The sequence below is a fragment of the Lethenteron reissneri genome, chromosome 45 (genome assembly GCF_015708825.2).
Source record: "Lethenteron reissneri isolate LAM-NWPU_2019-01 chromosome 45, ASM1570882v1, whole genome shotgun sequence".
In the NCBI taxonomy this organism is placed as follows: Eukaryota; Metazoa; Chordata; class Hyperoartia; order Petromyzontiformes; family Petromyzontidae; genus Lethenteron; species Lethenteron reissneri.
This window is the reverse complement of record NC_083823.1, coordinates 6,045,870-6,064,866: the sequence shown is the minus strand read 5'-3', so window position 1 is coordinate 6,064,866 and position 18,997 is coordinate 6,045,870. Positions and strand designations below refer to the sequence as shown.

The 18,997-nt window shown below is 44.8% G+C and overlaps 1 protein-coding gene across 1 annotated transcript in view; it reads right to left on the bottom strand.

Annotated features, from left to right (window-relative positions):
• Positions 1–18,997, bottom strand: part of LOC133353864 (collagen alpha-6(IV) chain-like) — a 177,198-nt gene that overhangs the window by 151,412 nt on the left and 6,789 nt on the right. The gene's annotated exons all lie outside the window — the stretch shown is intronic.

The following is an 18,997-nucleotide window of genomic DNA, read 5'->3' as shown; positions in this document are numbered from 1 at the left end:
GCTCAAAGAAGCAGATCATCATCATGTGGAAATTAATAGTAGCCAAATAATCTGAACGCATATTTCTAAATGTGGAGGGAAAAACTGGAGGACCCAGAGAAAAATCCACATGACCACGGGGAGAGAGAACATGCAAACTTCAAATATACAGGTGTCAGGGTTGGGTTCGAACCCGCGACCTTCTGCATACCAGGCAAGGGAGATAACATCTCGCCACGGTGGGGACAACTGTCAATCTTTAAATGCCTAATCATAGCCACTGAGGTAATGATAGTCTTTGTGCTATAAGAATGGCACAAATACAAAATGTACATTTTGGTCTGCAACGAATTTCCATGTCACATTTTCTAATCGCCATTCATACTCGGTCTGCGACAATTCACGAGCCCCCAACTGATTCAATTAAATGTCACGATTCACAGTCACGGCTTTATTTAAGAGCCGTTTCTCTTTTGACCGCATGGTAAAAAAGAAAAGAAAAAAAATCATCAAAATAATTCGTATGAGATGTAATTCTTAAGGTCACCTGTAGTTTTAGAGAATATGGGTTTTCATGGGACCTTTCATTGCCACGATCAAAGTTTGAAAACCAAGAATATGTTTTCCCCCTTCCGTCGATGAAACAGGTGTTAAGGTCTTCTTGGTTCTTTCGGTAAAGTCACGTAGAAGGGAAGTAATAAAATAATAAAAATAAAACATAATAAAATTATTACGTGACTTTACCGAAAGAACCAAGAAGATGAATCCCTGCAGTCACGAAAGCTTTAAATCGAAACATCACCTCCTTGTCAAGACATGTGGAAAACTGATGTCTGCCTGGATTGCAGTCCTCATTGGTGGACGTGCTTGTGACCCAGAAATCTCGTGATTGGGCCAGCGATTATCTACACGTTTGAAGTGTCTTGAGGAGAAGCAGTCAGTTTGAAGCAACGAATCAACGCGTCCCGGCATACCGCCCTGTATAAATCAATATGGTACGTAACAACCCGACACGATACAGAACAGACGGTGCGCGTTCTAATACTCGTTCGAAGCAGGTGCTCGGAGGGCAAGCAATTCAGCGCTTCGCAAATTCCACTTGGATCGCAATGCCTGCGAGCAAGCAAGCAAAGCGTGTCGACCCGAATTCGACATCCTTTTCAAACCCGTCGTCGTGCCAGAGCTGGGAACCATAAAGCGATCGAGACGCGGGTCGGAAGATGCCGGAAAAAAAAAAAATTGGCCCTTCGCGGCCAAACGAGTGGTCTTCAGGATTTTATTTGGGTTGCTCAGGGAACTTGAGTGGAGAGGGAGCGCTAAGACGCGACCCCCCTCCCGCCCCCCTTACACCCACCCCCCCGCGCCCCCCACGGTGAGCAGCGGCTGTCCGGGGCCGTAACGTAAACAAGGCCGCGCGTGCGAGTGTCCAACGCGAAATGCCACCGCCCGTTCAGTGCGCGGGTGGTACGCGCGGACGCGCGCGCGCGCGCGTGTGCGTGTGCAAGACGCAATTTAGACTAAACACAGACGGGTGGCTTTTATCTGTGTTTACTCCCGGGGCGGCCTGCATGTCGACGTCCCGCGAACATTCCGCGAGGAGACCGGCGGCGACGGTGATGCACTCCCGCCTGCGCAAGCCGTACACAAAGTTAAAAGTGTCCAGATGCACACCTTTATAAGGTCGGCGTGGGGCCTCCACCACCACCCCCCCCCCCACCCGGGTCGTCACATAAACCAGACGCGCATTTACGCTCACCGCGCGAAACCCGCGTTAGTCACGCGCAGTTGGTTTAAAACAAACGGCGCTGGTTAGCGTCAGCTGCGCTCAGCTTCACGGGGAGGACATGCAGGTGTCCACGGCGGTGCGCGGGGTTATATCGCTCAGCTAATTCCAGAAGTGGAACTTGTGGTGGTGGTGGTGGTGGTCGTGGTCGTCATCCATGGTCGGTACCGGGCAGGCGAGGAAATTGAAATGCGAGAGTGAGCGATTAGAGTTGCGACCTCCGCATACTTTTGAATGCCATTGAAATGTGTTTCCCCGTTGTCAGTTCGACCTTGTCGTGGCTTTTTACAACTTTGCGCATTTTTTCCTTTTGTTGCGCGTTCACAAAAGGGGGGAAATTGTACTCGATTCGGTTGCCTGATTTAACTTTTCGCTGTATTCAACGTTGAATTTGGCCGATCCCCTGCAGCGGTTTCACCATAATTAGCTAGACGTGATTACTATGGGACCACATCACTACTTGTCACCTACATGAATTGAACCGCCTTGAATCACGATTGTTACATGTCATGACAAATTCATAACATGCATTACTGAGACCAAAAATAAATGCCCTGAATTTAACCAGAAAAGACTCACCGAGTCTCAAGAGTCATTTTCAGGAGGATCCTCCATTGGAATGTTTGATCAATTCCATTGACAAGTCTTTGGCATGCGGGAAGAAGCTTGTGTGCCCAGAGCAAAGCCACACATACGACGGAGTAACAACAACTCAGAGCTCAACACCGTTTCTAGCAACCATTGCCATATCGCCATCGCTGCATCCAAAAGCCTCCAGCCCAAGCAGAATATCACACGCAAGATAACGTTTTTTTTTCACGCTAAGCAGCAAATGTTGCACCAAATAGTTCCTTTTTGGATTTGTCTAATTTGAATTGGCAAGGCCCCGCAACCAAAACACGTGGCCTGGCTACACACGTACTCTCCGCAGCATCAATCAACAGCGTCCTTCAGCGGAGCAACAACCCTTCCCGTGAGCTTCTTTCACCTTCTGCACGCACTGCCTAGCGCTGAAAGGACTCGAGCAATAACAACGCCGAACTGCGGCTGTAATGTTTTCGCTCGGAGATTCTTTTTGTAATTTCACACAAAAACATTTTTGCTCTCCCTCTCTTGGCATAACAAAGTCTTTTTTATTTCTCCTCAACCTTCACAACGTTCGCGAACGGCAAATGTTGTCGAGAACTGCTTTGGGTTATAAAAAAAAAATCCAGTAGCCACGATTATTGTCAGAACTTAAGTCGTTAACCTGAAAAGACAACAACCGTTACTCTCCGGGCAAACAGTTTACACTTAATGGACACAGCTATAAATTGGTTGTTCAAGCCGTAAATGCGTTTAAATGGATATTTTAGTGGCCTCTTAAAAGTCGTTTGCTACACTTGACCGGAGCAAAATGTAAAATTTACAATGAAGAGCGGAATACTGACGAGGCCTTTCAATTAGTGTCCACCACCAATGGGTCAGACACCATACTTAGAATCACGCGATTAGAGTATTTGGCTGCTATAAACTTCCGCATGATAAGTTACTTCGTTGAGCTACGATTTGTGGCCCAGTCGCTTCTGAAAAATACCTATGCAGTTCAGTGGGCCTTACCTGGTAAAATTAACCTCATGGTGGGACCCCGGGGTCCCGAATAAACGGAAGTCAAAATCGTAATAATTAAAAAAGATAATTTGTAAATGTTGTGGTTTCACGCTTCAACACACCGGTGGGCTAAAGTAGTGAACTATTTGTCTTTTGTTAACGTGACACTTTTTTTGCTGATTGGCCGTGTCGGGTGGTGGATGGTTACGACGCATTTATAAATAACGCGATCTAACCCAAAAACTTTATTATGAATAATATTGGTCGTGAAAGCCTACGTGTTAAACTCATTTTTGGTGACTCCGTCCCACCGGGCGCGGATTATTCTGTTGTCATGTCGTCCAAGCGCAGCGAGGACGAATGTGCAGAAGAAACAAAATTTTGAAACTTTGATTATCGCATCATGTAGAGCTCGTCGAGAGGAATAGATCGACGTGTCGTTCGCCTTCAACAGACATAAAATGACGTTGCAACGCAGTTTATGCGAGAGCCAGGGGTTTATGGAACCCCCGGGGTCCCGCTATAAAGTTCAAATGAAAAAAAAAATTGTTGATAGTTGCTGCTTAGGCAGAATTGCAAGGGTTTATGGCCATTGGACGGGACTGGTAATGGGATGACAGAGAACATGCCCCAGCAGAGAGAGATGGAGCGGTGATGAGACCCGCAGCTCACGTACAGGAGTGAGATGGATTGGGCCATCACAGGACATTGAGAGATGGTGATAGCATGGGGGAGGCCTTCTTGCAGCACTGTCTCAGAGCCTGGTTTTGTCAGATCTCAGGATAAGGAGTGGCAGAGGGCTCAGCCTTGATTAATACTTGTACGGGGACTGCAGAGAGAAAGGCATCAGGTTTCTTCAGGACGTGATGATGTTTGTGGGGGATGGCTAGGTGGCCCAAAGGTCAAAGTTCATAATGTTTCACAACAAAAAATAACTCTCTTTCTTCATTTTGATGACGTACAAAAATAAAATGCTGATTAAATTCTCATGTAATGCTGACTTCAAACTCCAGCAGAGAATTACATCTTGCCGTATGATTTAACAATCGGTACACGGGGACATAACTGCGCATTCAGCCCAACAGTTAAACGTACTGATCTCAACATTTTTTGACTTACTCCTTGTGTTTGATAAAAAAAATAAGCATTCCCTCTTTTTTTAAGTGTCAATCAGCACACGGCAGAAAAGAATGTTGAACCTTTTGCAAGGCAACAGAGTTGACATTTTTTTCTGCTCTTATGTCAACCGAGGGGTCCAGACAAGGGACAGATTCTTGCAGGGAAACCCAATGCAACGTTGTCCTTATGAAGGTTTCAGACTACAAGCATACATGTTGTCAAAAGCACAAAGCGTTTATGCAGTATGCAAAAAAGAAAACTATCAGCATTTCCTGAAGAAGTGCACCAGCACATCTCTCATCGAACAAAGACGGTCACTGCATCATCGCGTTCTTTCAGATGCGCTTCTGCGGCCGTCTGGAATGCTCTTCAGATATTAGGAAGCCACTGGAGCTATGCACTTTTAAATCATCTAGACTGATAACTAATTTCTTGAGAACTGCTTTTTGTGTTTAGTTTGCTCTCGTTCCCCTGAAACGTGGTTGGCTACGTACAGTAAAAAAGAAGTTAGACATACATACAAACATTGTGGTCCTCTTGTCTTAGGTAATCATCACAGTACGTTGAAGCAAATGTCACTCACTGACAGCAGCAGTGGAATTATGATGGGTTAATTTTCATGTTCACAAAGACCGCAATCTTCACATATTTCTGTGTGTCGTGACACTTACGGTTTTTCTCGCCTGCACTTTTATTCTGCTATGATGATGGGTTCCCCCCCCCCCCCCCCCATCAATTACAGATCTTGACGATTGTCCTCAGAGCAAACTTTCCACGTGCATTTCAGTCTTTTATTCTATTTGCCGTATTATTTTTCTTTCCTTCCCTTTCCTTCGACATATGCCGTGCATCTCCTCACTGTCCAACGAACCCCATCCTGTAGCTCATTCCTGCACCTTCGGCACAGATCTGTCCCGTCGCTGCCTCTTCCTCCGTGCAAATCACTGCGATGTCATTATTCTTGTCCTGTGCCGATGCACCACGGATCTCGTTTGCAAACTAGCTGTGTAACTTGCTAAATGGGACTTGCCGTGTAACAAATCAACATTGATTGATTCCCAACCGGCGCACGATGTCACCACACCTCTCCTTTCCCAGGTAAAAAATGTGCCCTCAACAGCAGCCAGAGGCCCGCACACTGATTAGTGACACACCTTTGGACACATCCAAGAAAATAAAATAATATTTGATGGGTGGAGGTATTTTATTTGAGTGAAGAGAAACTAAGAATTACACTGCTCTTGACATTTTCCTGGCATGCACACAACCGTTGGGGTTGGCAGTGTCGCATCTGTGTTGCGGTTTTAAGTGGCAACGCTTGGCGTGTAGATTGAACAACACGCAGGGGTGCGCTGCAGTGCACCTACAAAAGCTCGCACAGCCTTATCCAGACCACCAACTCAACAGAACTGAATGCGTGGCCACCTTGTCGTTTAGAAGCACCGACTCAAAAGAGTTAGAAAAAAATATGTGGCCATCGCAAGAATGGGCAGCAGTGAGACAAAGACACAATTGTAGAGCGGTTTTGGTCTTATTAGCACTCATCAGTACATGACAGTCATCGATGCCATTAGCCTACATATGCAAGGCTGCACAGGAAAAAATATTTCACCAAAGGCGTTTCTATTCCTCGTTTTGCAATAGTTTATCGAATCTTATTCTTCACTCTAGATGCACTATTTTGCAATATGTTTCTCTAATCTTAACGTTTTCTTCAGTTAAATATTAAATTTACCACTAAGTAATATATTGTGCATTTTATTAATTAGTTGCCTTTTTTCATTGCTGTATTTTTTTGTATTCCAAATTTTAAGCGACCTATTGTAAACGTTGTGTTTTTAATTTGACAGTTTTCTTTATTTTGTTGATGAAATCCGATTAAAGAGCTTCTTAGCTCACAGACAATTCTAAATCAACTTTAACACGTAGGCTTTCGCGACCAATATCACCTAAAAACCTCGATTATGGATCTGTTCTGTTCTTTGTGTGTTGTTAAATCAATTTTTTTATGGCTAGCATATTTTTTCTACTCTTGATGAGTGTCATCATTGTTTTAGAGATTTGAACAATTGTCAGAGAAGAGATCAGAATTGTTCAAGCTCTTTCCTCGAGGCAATGGGAGTTCCTTGACAGAATATGGATCAGTCCTGATTTACTTGTACCCATTAAGCTGTACGGTCAATTGTTGTTAAAGTCCCACTCTGTTGTACCAAATATTTACGTCCCCTTCATGAGAACCTAAATAAGCTTCAAACTCACCGTTGCGGTGATGCCATTACCACACGCCTGCATAAAATAACTAATCTAAACGAACACACATTTATTTTTCTACCAGGTATGACCCATTGAGCTATATAGCCCTTTTCAGAAGCCACCTGGCCACACATGATAGCTCAATTAAGTGGCTATATCACGTGGAAATGTATAGCAGCCAAATACTCTAAAAGCGTGTTCTGAATCTTGAGGGAAAAACTGGAGGACCCGTAGAAAATTCCACGCGACCATGGGGAGAGACATTCACACTCCAAATATACAAACGTCAGGGTGGGAACCCAACCCACGACCTCCTGTAAACTAGGCAAGGTAGTTAACTTCTCGGCACACTGGCACTTCTAGGGGAAAATCAACAGAAGGTGAAGCATTATGTCTGAGGCTCGCCGAGTGTGAACAGGTTTGCAAAAATGTTGATTCTTAAAAGCAGCTGGTGCATGAAACCAGACCAAGTCCCTGGCCGATGCGATAACACACGTTCGATCACCACTAGGGACAGACAGCGCTATGCACAGGACTATGCGGAAGCGTAGGAAGTCAAAGTTATCATTCTGCTTACAAAGAGAGGCACCAAATCATTTTCCTCCCAACTGTATATAATACAAATTACTGCTATAATGAGCTAAGAATTTCTGTTTGTGTGTAACGCACGTGACGCCACTCCACATGCCGCACCCCCCCCCCCCCCGTCATTAATATTCATGAGCGGGTGGATTTTTACACTCACGCGGAAGAAGGTCGAGCGGAAATAAATTTTTTTCGCAAATTCGCTTTAAGTTCCACGTTTCTTTATTGAAAGTGAATCTAATAAATAATTCTACGCAGCAACAAAGTGGTGTCTTTATTTATTTCTTCAGCACTTGAGACAAAAGGTTAAGTCTAATTTACGTTTATACATTATAGTAAAATAGACATTTCTCGGTGATTTTCCAGATATTGTATCGATTTCCAATTAATTTCAACCCCAGCGATCGAAAGCAGAAGAGAATAAAGTATCAGAGCAGTGAATTTCAACAAATCGAAGGTCAGCTAAACACAGTGCTACAGTGAACTGCAGTGAAGTGTTTTATGACTTCGTTTTGTGCCAGATTCACTGCCATTAATACAGTGCTACAGTGAAATGCAGTGAAGTGTTTGATGAGATACTTTCGTGCAAGATTCACTGCCATTAAATTTACACAAGATTTTCTCTGCTCAATTTTTTTGTAAATATTACAGCTTCCGTCCTAGGATGAGCAAAAGGCTAGTAATAATATAATACATCAAATTATTCCCTTTATCTAGGAAACCACACTGATGTATCGGATGTTTTTCAAGAGAGGCCTGCCTTGGGATATTTGACCAATTACATTAACTAGTAGCATCTGGGAATATGTTTCAAGACATGCATAGGAGTGGAATAACACTCATAGCTCCGCAAAGATAGATTCAAGAACCCATTCGCTTGAATGCCATCTCGTAACCACCTCGCATCAACTAAGGGCGGGTTATTAGTCTGCGTTTTATTTATAACGGCAGACTCATAAGATGTTAAACATGTGCCATAGATAGGAAGCGAGTGACGACCCGTCGTTTCACCGGTTAAAATAGATTAGTGCGCTCGGAACACGTGCATGGCATCGTGCCGTACGAGACCTGGTAGTTCACTATATTTGAAGCTTTCGTGACTGCAAGGATTCATACTCTCAGTTTTTTCGGTAAAGTCACGTAGGTAGATCGTGTCCGCGAGCACAAGTCAGATTTGGTTACACGGCAAAATTGAGTCTTCATTTTTTACCTACGTGACTTTACCGAAAAAAACTAAGAGTATGGTAGTTCACTGTTCGCACGAGCACACCGCAACTCCAAAAAAATCCACCCTCTGACCATTTGCGAGGCAGACAAATACGCGGTGCCCTTCGGCGCTTTGGAAGAGGAAATCCTGCGAGTTTCTGCAGATTTCTGGGGGGTGGGTTGGGGGTGCATCTCCCATAAGCCGTGAGAATCCGCGGTTGTTTTTGGCGCGGAGTGTTAGGGTGATATTATCGCGCGATGTGTCGCATGTCACAGGGTCGGTGATACCCTCCTCCCCCTCCTCACCCACCCCAACATCGCCACGCACGTTTCTACTGCAACATGAAAATGGTACTCCGACGCTACATTTAGACGGAGATTGCAAAACTGTGCAAATTGAACAAAAACAATAATAGACTTTACAGTTAAGTCAAGTCGGAAGAATAATAATTGATTGCTGAATCGAATTGCAAACCTTGAATCTGGACAATGAAACTAATTGCTAAAAAGGTCATCAGTACGCGCCTCATAGAGCTATGTGCAGTCCAGGGCTGACCATACACAGACATTCCGCGTCAAGATAACTTTGAAAAATTCCATAAACTGTTCCATGGTTTGATTTACCGTCGCGTGCTTCAAACTTAAAGGAATGTCGATTTTAATGTTTGCTGGTATGCAAGAAAATACATTTGTAAAAAAAAAGGTATGGAAACGTGGGGTTATTTGACCATACTGCTGTACTTCACCATGCTGGTCAGTGCAGATTGGTCAAAAGGGGGTCTTGGGACCCCGGTTCAAATATCATTCGACGCTCAACTGTGGCCGTGGGCTGGGAGTCGAACTCGTCACGGCAGGCTCATATGTGCAAATGTGCTAACCATCGTGCCGCCGCTCCTCCACCAATACATACCCATTCTCATTATCAGTGATTCTGACCACCCCCTCTCCTTTAGAGCCACTGGGGACTAGGGGGCCAGGGTTTAGGCGCATCGTCAGTCATGTCACTTCACCACGCTGGTCAGCGCGGGTCGGTGAAGGGAGTACATTTTGATTTTGCTGAGTACGTGACTGGTACGCGGTGCCCATATCCTATACGGCTACTCAGATCTACAGGGTGGTGGTCCAGATGTCTTGTGACCCCGCCCGAATTAATTGACCCTTAAATTAGTTTTTGTTCCTTTCATTTCTGTTTGAAATTACTCTTAATTAAAAACACGTACAATTTTAGAGAATTAATTGGGGGGGGGGTCACAAGACATCTGGACCACCCTGTACAAAACCATTGAACCTCTTTGCCCCATCATCGCAGTGCTCTGTAGAATAAGCCGATAGACACGCTCTCGAAGAACAACAAATCTAAAGTTTGCTCGAATATATCTTTGTTTTCATGACTTGAGTCTCGTTATTAAAAAATTTTGCCCACCACAAAGAAGAAGTAGAAGCAGAGCACGTGGACTGAAACCCCTGCAGAGGGGACGATCAGAGGTGGGTGGGTTAGGGCGGGTAGGGGTACAGAATGGTGGGGGTGGGGGCTGGCGAGCAACCCACAAACTACACCCTTGTGTGCTGGGCCAACAGCAACTCCACCACTTGCAATGAGAGCGTGCCCTCTGTGCGTGATCGTCTGGACAAGAATGGACCCGTGCGCTTGAAGGTTTTCTATAATTGGTGCAGAATTTGAAATTGGGTCCCCTCCCCCCTCCCCACTGGAAGCAATGATGCTGTTTGGTCACTGGGTGCGGTCGTAACATTTCGAGTTGGCCGATTGACACAAGCTCGGGAGGGCGCGCACGTTCCACCCCTGGCACGCCGGCTGGCTCAGCCCGTCATCGGCAGCGAGACACCACGGCGATAAGGGAGCTCTATCAAAAAAACAAATTATCATCATTACCATCGCTCCGGGGTTGATAGAACGAGCGATTTCCTACCCAAGTGAGTGTCCAGGCAGTGCTTATCTCCCGATTACAGCCCTGACCCCAAGTGGTGCAGTTTCCACATTCCGATGGCGGAGGAAAATCTATTCACAGAGCTGACCACTTAACGTCCACCACGCAGCAGTTCACTATTTCATCTACCGCCTGGGAGGACGATGTGCTGAGTCAACTCCCAAACAGGATGTTAACTCGCAACCGTTCTCTCTAAACGCCGAGGGCACTCACGTGGGCCGATGAGACGCACAAAGGTAGCCAAGTTGATTTCCTTGTACGATGCCGGCATGGTTCTTGCCATTCAGTTCCAGCGAAGTTGCCCCTCTACGTGTGACGAATATGATTATGATTGCACTTATTCGCACGGACGAGAGGCGTGAAATGTGCGGGGGGCGGAGGAGGGCGGTGATACAAATGCAGTCGTGTAACACGATCCGCTCGTAGCGGACAAGAGGAGTGGCCGCTGTGCTTGGTCCGATGAGGCCTCACGACGCATTGTTTAACCCGCAGCACGTAACTCATATTTCCCCGGCTTTGTTGATGTTTTCCTGACAGCAGGCGGTAGCGACTAGACTTTTGTTTGGTTCAAACGGTCGTCGCATCTCAACGCGGGTTTCTCGCCAGGAAAAAAAAGGTCGTGTGGTATTTTCCCCAATGGATAATTGCCTTTAAATTTTGTTTTTAAGTTTTGCAGGCTAAAACCATTGGTCTGCTTCACAAAGATCGTGTGTAATAGGCGAGCTTTGCTTGGTAATCTCAAACCGTGATGATGTCGGTGGCGCCAACGCGGGCCCAGCGGTTGCGCTGTTCGCCCGCTCGTTGCAGAGGCTTGGCGGTTTGACTCCGGCAGGCTGCCCTGGTAATTACTGCGGGTTCATTGACCGTAAGATGCACGCCGTCTGCGTCACAGCGGACGTCAAAGATCCCGCGGACCATCACCTTGAAGAAGCGTAGCAGCTGCCGCCAAACATCCCAAGGCTGCAAAATGGCCTGAAATTTTACTCACCTTGGGTAAATAGGTCCAGTATTAAAACAACAATGATGGGCAAACTAACAGATGTCCTTTCTTTGTGTTCTATGTTTAAGAAAGCTCATTATTTCCCTTTCCTTCCTCTTTCCTATGTTCTTCTACCCTTCCTTCTCTTCTCATTTCCTTCCGGCCGCTTCTCTGCCATTTCGTATTTATAACTGGGGGCTTCTATTTCTAGACGTTTTTACGTCGGTTCGTTTGGACGCTGTGTACCCCGGTTCTGCATTATCCTGTACCGGTTGTTGCTCAAAATTTATACTTAACAAAAATATGAAACGCTAATAATTCCATTGTATGCGTGCATTGGTTTGGAATTCAATATAGTAATACACTGATTAACTATATTGAATTCGTCGTCCACTTTATCAACACCGCTTACCAAATTTGCGTCGCGTCAAACCACACGCTCACATCGCGGACAGCAACGTCCGTCGTTTCTTTCTCGTTATCCGTCGCCTCTCAGACTTCGCCTCCACCGTACCCTGTACACAAACAGCTTTGCGTTGCGCGTAAAGAAATGTACTGCACTGTAGCGTACAATATAATATTTACGAACCGAATTTTGGGTGATTTTTTTTAAACGTTATTATACCTTGTATAATTTGTGTTACAGTATACTGCTGTAGACTAGTGTTGAATACAGTATTTTTAGTAACTTAATGTAACGTTGTGGGTACGTCTGGGATGAAGATGCGCATGAACGCAGCGTCACCGCACCCCTCCGTTGTCTTTGTTTATCTCTCGTGGAAACATTTAGTTGATTTGCGCCGTTTCGATGTTCGTCGTCGCACCTTTCAGGAACGCATCCCCGACGTAAACCGGGGTATTGCTGTGCATGCTTTTGAAATTAAATGCTTTTGAAAGTGACTACGATTCCCATGGGCAGCGCACATAACCGTGCGGAGCACAATTATTCTTGTTATAATAATAAACACCATTTGTAACGTGTACGCATTTCAATCAAATGATAAATCGTTGTTCGCTCAAAAACCCAGAAAAATCATGAGAGGCTCCTAGCCACCATGAAAGGAATAAATCTGGGCAAACCAATACATCAGGCAAGCAATCCAAAGCCATCCTACAAGGCACCATTGAGATGACTACAACAGGAGGAGGGTACCCAAGCATGAATTGAACTCTAAACGTCAAATCTGTAAATGCTTTGACAAATCCATCAAAAAGAATAATAGTACAAGCCGAAAAACCATGAGTTTCGAGCAAGACACGAAACTGGTCCAAAGTTATCAATTGTGCCTTCATAGCTGGCGCTGAGAAGTCGGTCACATCTCCTCACATTAATATCGATTGTGACCGAAGACCAGAGGGCCACGATGCATACTCTTTAGTTCTTTCGGTAAAGTCACGTAGGAAAAAAATTAAATAATCAGGACATTTTTTTTTTTTACCTAGGTGACTTTACCGAAAGAACCAAAGAGTATGGATCCTTGCAGTCACGAAAACTTCAAATCTGGCCACGATGCACTTCTTCGTGTCGAGCGAAGCTCAGAAGGCTGCAGAGTGGCAAGGCCTACCACCGCAAGCGGCTGATCCGTGAGGTTAAAGTGGCCTTCGTAAAGCCGCGCAAGTGGACGGCAATTACCTGACTTTGGTTTTATAGGCCAGAGCGCAGCACTGGGCTGATGCTGGAACTCCTCTAATTGTGGGATGTATTACTTTGCTTCATTGCCGTTTTTTTTATCTTTAAGAGAACCTTGTGATGTTTACTTCTGGTTTATCGTTCTTCACAAACGCACATTTTGGGGCCATGTGTGAGGCACACATGCCATACTGCCTGGACGCTATCGGATACACATCTTTAAGTGTTCTGCTGAGTGGTTCTCTGCGTGGTGGTTACAGTTACACTTTTTTTTAATTGATTGCTTTATTGCTTTCCACTGAATTGGGCCCTCAAGATAGGAATGTTGACTGAAGGCAGCAGTGAGGACGCTGAGTGTGGTCTTGCATGATAAAGGAAACTGCCCACCTAGATTGAAAATCAATGCCCTGCTAACGCATCTTCACCTATCTCGCTGCCTATCTTTACGAGTGTCAGTAAAGACGACTGGCAGTGCTCGGCCTCTGAAATGTCCCCCCATAGCTAATAACCTTTCGAGGCTCTTATCTGCAGCGTGAGCCATTGTTGGTCGCAGATGAACTTCCAGATACCTCCCGGTTCCTGTCGTTTGAGATTTGACCCTTGCTTTATCATAGCCGATTCTGCAAATGCTGCCCCGTGGCATTCGCTTGTTCTCGATTAGTTATCTTCTTTACAGTCTCATAATCGACAATTCATTGCCCTCTCGTTTTTTTTCATGAAATAGAGTCAAATAAGCGATTTCGATTTTTTTAAAATGGTGCTGAAACCAAAGAGTGTTATTGGGAGTTGTTTGAGCATAATTCACCGCGCCGGTCAGAGTGGGTTGGTGAAGGGGTTCCCCCGGGCCGTTAGGGGATATCGCTCGCCACGTTACGTACAGCACCGCAATAAATGAGTGTTGTTATTGTTATTTAAAGTAGCTGGCTTTGGGCAGGACATGTCACTGGAAGGGATGGTAAGATTGTGGTCAAGAAAAAGAGACGGAGTGGCTGCCAAAGAATGGAATGCGTCCGAGAGGACATCCATCGAGGAGATGGAGTAATTAGGCGCTCGACGGATTGTTACATCGTGGCGTCGTGAGAAATTGCGGGGGGCTTGAGGAGTCCTTTCAACCAGCAGTGGATTAGTCACCACTCATCCCAACTGAGTGCAGTATTCCACACGAATGGCTACGTACGGTGTGAAAGAAGTTCAACATTCATACGTGCACACTAATTGGTTGGCGAGGGCATGATTTGTAATCTGTTGTTTTTACTGCATTCCCTCCCGCCCCCCCCCTTCTAAAACAGAAGTGTAAATGTTTAGTCAAAAACTATGTTGCTATGGATTTCCCAGGTGGAAAATGCACGACACAAATCTTAAAGCCTCTAGTTTACTATCTAAATGACAGATCAGGATATTACCAATAGACAAACTGGTTTAACAACCGCTGAGAAAACACCTTGTTCAAGGAACCATTCGTAAATATCCTCTCAGCGGGGCAGCTAACATAGGAGGACATCCTAGCTTACGATACACGTTTAAAGTAACATTCTGCTGAAAAAAAAGCGACGCTTGAAAATTATTCTTCCGAAAAAAAAATGAAACTATGAAGTTGAAGGGCTGCCACATTGCTATCTTCACCTATAAATCAGGGCCACGGCTCCCCGCAGGCATCTCCTGATCATTGCACAGCCAGGCCACACTCGCAATCTGACAGCTGTACCGCTGCCGCACATACCTCTGAAGACAAGACAGCCACACATATATATATGTTTTGTATTTTTACCCGCGGGGAGATGCTCCTGCCGTTCAGTTGGGGATCATATTCACCGTATTCTATGGATTGCAAGACACTCCGGAAAGTAATACGCACCCTTACCCCAACCATGTGCCCCGTGTAAATAGAGTTTTACAAATCTGGTCAGACACACCACACTCTACTTCTGGATTATAAGACCCGCCCCGAAGTTTTGCCTTAACGGGGAGAAAAAGGTGCTACTTATAATCTGGAGAATGCGGTTGCACAGTGTGGTCCAGGTGGCTTGTGACCCCTACATTTAAGTCTCTAAAACTGCCTATGTTTTTTAAAGTAAAGTTTATTTATAACAAAAATGAATGCGCAAAGGAAAAACATGTTAGGCGTCAATTAATTGGGGGGTCACAAGACATTTGGACCACGCTTGCACATTGAAACCCCAGCTCGCTGGACGACGAGAGGGGTGGGTGCAGCCCTGGTCTGGCTGGCTAAATGGTCTGGGTAACTGCAAAAGAAAAGAAATGTGAATGTAATAAATCATGACACCATTGGGAATATTATAAACACGTAATATTTTATATGACTTTTAATACGTTTGCTTCTACCCCAAAACACTATGAAATGAAACAAAAATTCTTACCAAGAACAGCAACGACTATCTGTTCCGTGTTGAGTGTGTTGTATATTGCGCTGTGCTGTGCGTATGTCTTCGCCGTCGAAGTGAGTTAATGTCGTCGGAAAAGTAAAAAAAAACGAAATGAGAAACAGAACGCAAGAGAGGCGATAAACATCGTCTCCAAAAGAATAACATTAAATAAATTCAAAACTGTCACAAGTGTACTTAAAAAATAATTCCTCCTACATAATAGGGAAGGAATTCTTAAGCAGCACTAAACCATGTTTCGCATGCTCGAGATTGAATAGGAATGTCAAGGGTTTCAATTGTCAAGTTAAAGAAACTTCTCAAAGTTCTGTCGAGTAATTCTAGATTTGAAGCTTTCGTGACTGCAAGGATTCATACTCTTAGTTTTTGTTCGGTAAAGTCACGTAGGTAAAACATGAAATTTTAATTATTATTTTATTTTTATAAATTTTTATTTCATTTTTTGTCGAGTAGCTGGATAAACCGTTCCTAACCGTCCTGCGTGGCTGCCTTGTTACCAAATCGATTTTAAGATCATCACATTAGAAGGAGACCCGCTGGCTCAAAGGCACCAGGATAATTATACGTCTTTAAATAAAGCTGCCACGGGTTAAACGTTGCTGTTATTTAAATCAGCGCCCAACCACGCAGTAAACAATAATTACACAGCTGTAGCTGTCAATAACCCTTTTAAACTTTACATTGTGTTAAAGAAATCGGCAATAATTAATCAAAATCCAAATTAAATATTTTTTGTTCACATCTGCCATGGCGAATTATTAAGGCTATTCCTGCCATAATTCAAGCAAACAAAGTTCCGAACGTACAAGGGCTAATGAGGCAGAAAAAATGCTGGAGCTTTCAAAGCGATAGGGGCAAAACACCAGCAGGAATTTAAGGTGCTACCGTGTATTGTTCTTTAAAAAAAAAACAACCCAACACATTCGTCAATAACCCTGCCCACTAAAAGAAATGCAACTTAAAATCGGCAACGTTTTTTGGCAATGGCTCTTTTTCATAGCACGTGGGTAAGGGCCACTCCAAGATAGGCCATTGCCCAATATGGCATGTTTTATTGAAAAATAAAATATAATAGTTCTATGAAGAAGGGGGACATTGCCCAAACATTGCCTACAATATATATTTTTGTTCCTGGCAAAGCGGTGTTGTTGACAAAAATGCGTGAGGTTTTTATTATATGTACCCAAGCGCCGTTGTGCCACCCAAAAAAATATTGTTAGTCGAGGTCTCACAGCAGCCACATGGAGACGACGACTTGAGACCCCAGCTAAACAAATATTGTGAAAGCTAGGGACCCCTATTGTGGTTTCAGTGGCATGTTATAAGGAATGGACACAAACCAAATTAAACCATCTGTGTCAACCCCCCCCCACCCACCTCCCACAATCCCGCACCACTCCTAAGTCACTTAGTCTGGTACGTGAAGAAGGGGCGCACTTTAAGATTTTGGACAGGGTGGGGGGGGTTGAGATGGGTTCAGGGACAAGTTAAACGTATATTTTTGGACCCACTCCTAATACGTACATGTCACATGTGACGCACAGTTTCAGAGTAGGCTGCAAAGTTTACAATGGCACGTGGGAATAAAATAACATTCACGACGTGAAAAAAACCCACCTCGACCGAATGGAAAAAAGGGTTGAGAAACTTTGAAAACGATGACTTGATTTGAAGCTTTCGTGACTGCAGGAATCCATACTCTTTGGTTCTCTCGGTAAAGTCAAACTAAATCACGACGTTTCGGGCGCAACACAAGCGTCCGTCATCAGGTGGGAAAGCATAGTCTGCTGCTGAGGCATTTTATACCCGCGTGACTTTACCGAAAGAACCAAAGAGTAACGATGACTTGTGCAAACACTCCTGCCCATGCATCGACATGAGAATTAAATTATTGTGTCAATTCCACTGCTGGATGAGGGCCTCATCACACGGTGCGGGTCTTCAGAGGGGCTGGGGGGGGGGGGGATATTTGAGAATACTTCACCACGCTGGTGAGTGTGGGTTGTTGAATGTGTGGGAGAGAAAGGTACATTTTACATCCAAGCACTATCCGGGCTCTAACCAGCTTAGCTTGCGAGATACAGTGAGATCCGGCACATTTTGGGCGATTTGGTCATACGTATGAAATTATCATTGACGCTAAAGTTCCAAAATTATTTGACAATATGTTGCTTCATCAAAGCAGGAAATAAAATCTATATGTCAACATTAATGCGGTACTGTTTTGTCTTTTCCCCAAATGTTATGCCTATTGTGTTGTCCGTTGTCATATCAGAAGATGCACGTATCCATGTTTAACATCTTTCGCACCGTACATAGCCAACCGTACTAATCGGAGATGAAGAAACCATTCAGGACTCTTGCAGCACGGCAGCGAAACACCCTGTTAGATAACGACCCACGGAAGCGGAAACCACAGAGCATCTTTTGAGATTTAGTGACCTCTGATCCACACAATAGGGGGCAGCACTTTCCCAACTTTCCTGCTACGAAAGTTGTTATTCTGTGGTCGAGATGAAATGTATCCAAATTAAGTGCAGAACCAAATCTGCTGTGAGGTACGTGTCTGTGTGTGCGTACTGAGCAGCCATCAATGACCGGACTGAAACCATCAACTCACTGCACTTGAGAAAGCCGGCTTCATCATCGGCGACTGAGTGGATTTGAACCCAGGACCTCAGCGCTCCGACCTCTGAACTCCTCGGCCACCTCCGGGATTTTATGAGAATTTAAAATTAGACCACTTTAGCGGTTCTGCAAACATTTCCATTAAGCCATGGCAGGCCGTGGGGCATGCCAGGAGACTGACTGAACTTTTCCTATTAAAAAGCATGCTTCCAAACATAGTCACTCAACTGGCTGGTAGCCAGCCAGATGGTCCAGACCAGCTATACAGGGAAACTACAAAGATGACCTCACAGCCTAAACAACATTAGCCAAAACAATTCGACAGTGTTTAGAGAATGGAAGCAGATATCACAGAACTTCTTCTGAAACGCCTCCACGTGACAGCTGGTTCACTCGAGTGGGAGGCTGCACTTTTCCATCCGCCCTACTGTCGAGCAAACGTTCTGTTAGACTAAATGCCAGCTATATAGAAATCCCGCAAACATTACCCCACCAGCTAAACAACATGGCCTCAAACTTTTAAAGAATGTTGATAACCCCTTATATAAGGGTTGTTAGATTGTAGATTCCAACGAATCAAAAACAACCTTTAAAACATTTTTCCTGCCACCTAAACAACACCGACAAGCTCCCCCATTGTTGGCAAAACTAGTGACACGAGAGTCCGTGCTGCGCTTTTGCTCGCTCGCTTCTAACCTGCCGAGCATTGATGCCAGCCCAACATTCCAGGGTGCCAGCGTTACGTGCCAATCGCAAAGCCACCTGGAACAAGCTGAAAGGCCCGTCCGCTGACTTACAGCACCGACTGTCTGCCACGGTTTCGGAAGCCCTAATTGCTTAACTTCAGTGGTGCACTGAACAGGGTGGACTGACATTTTTTCATTTCAATAACGGGGG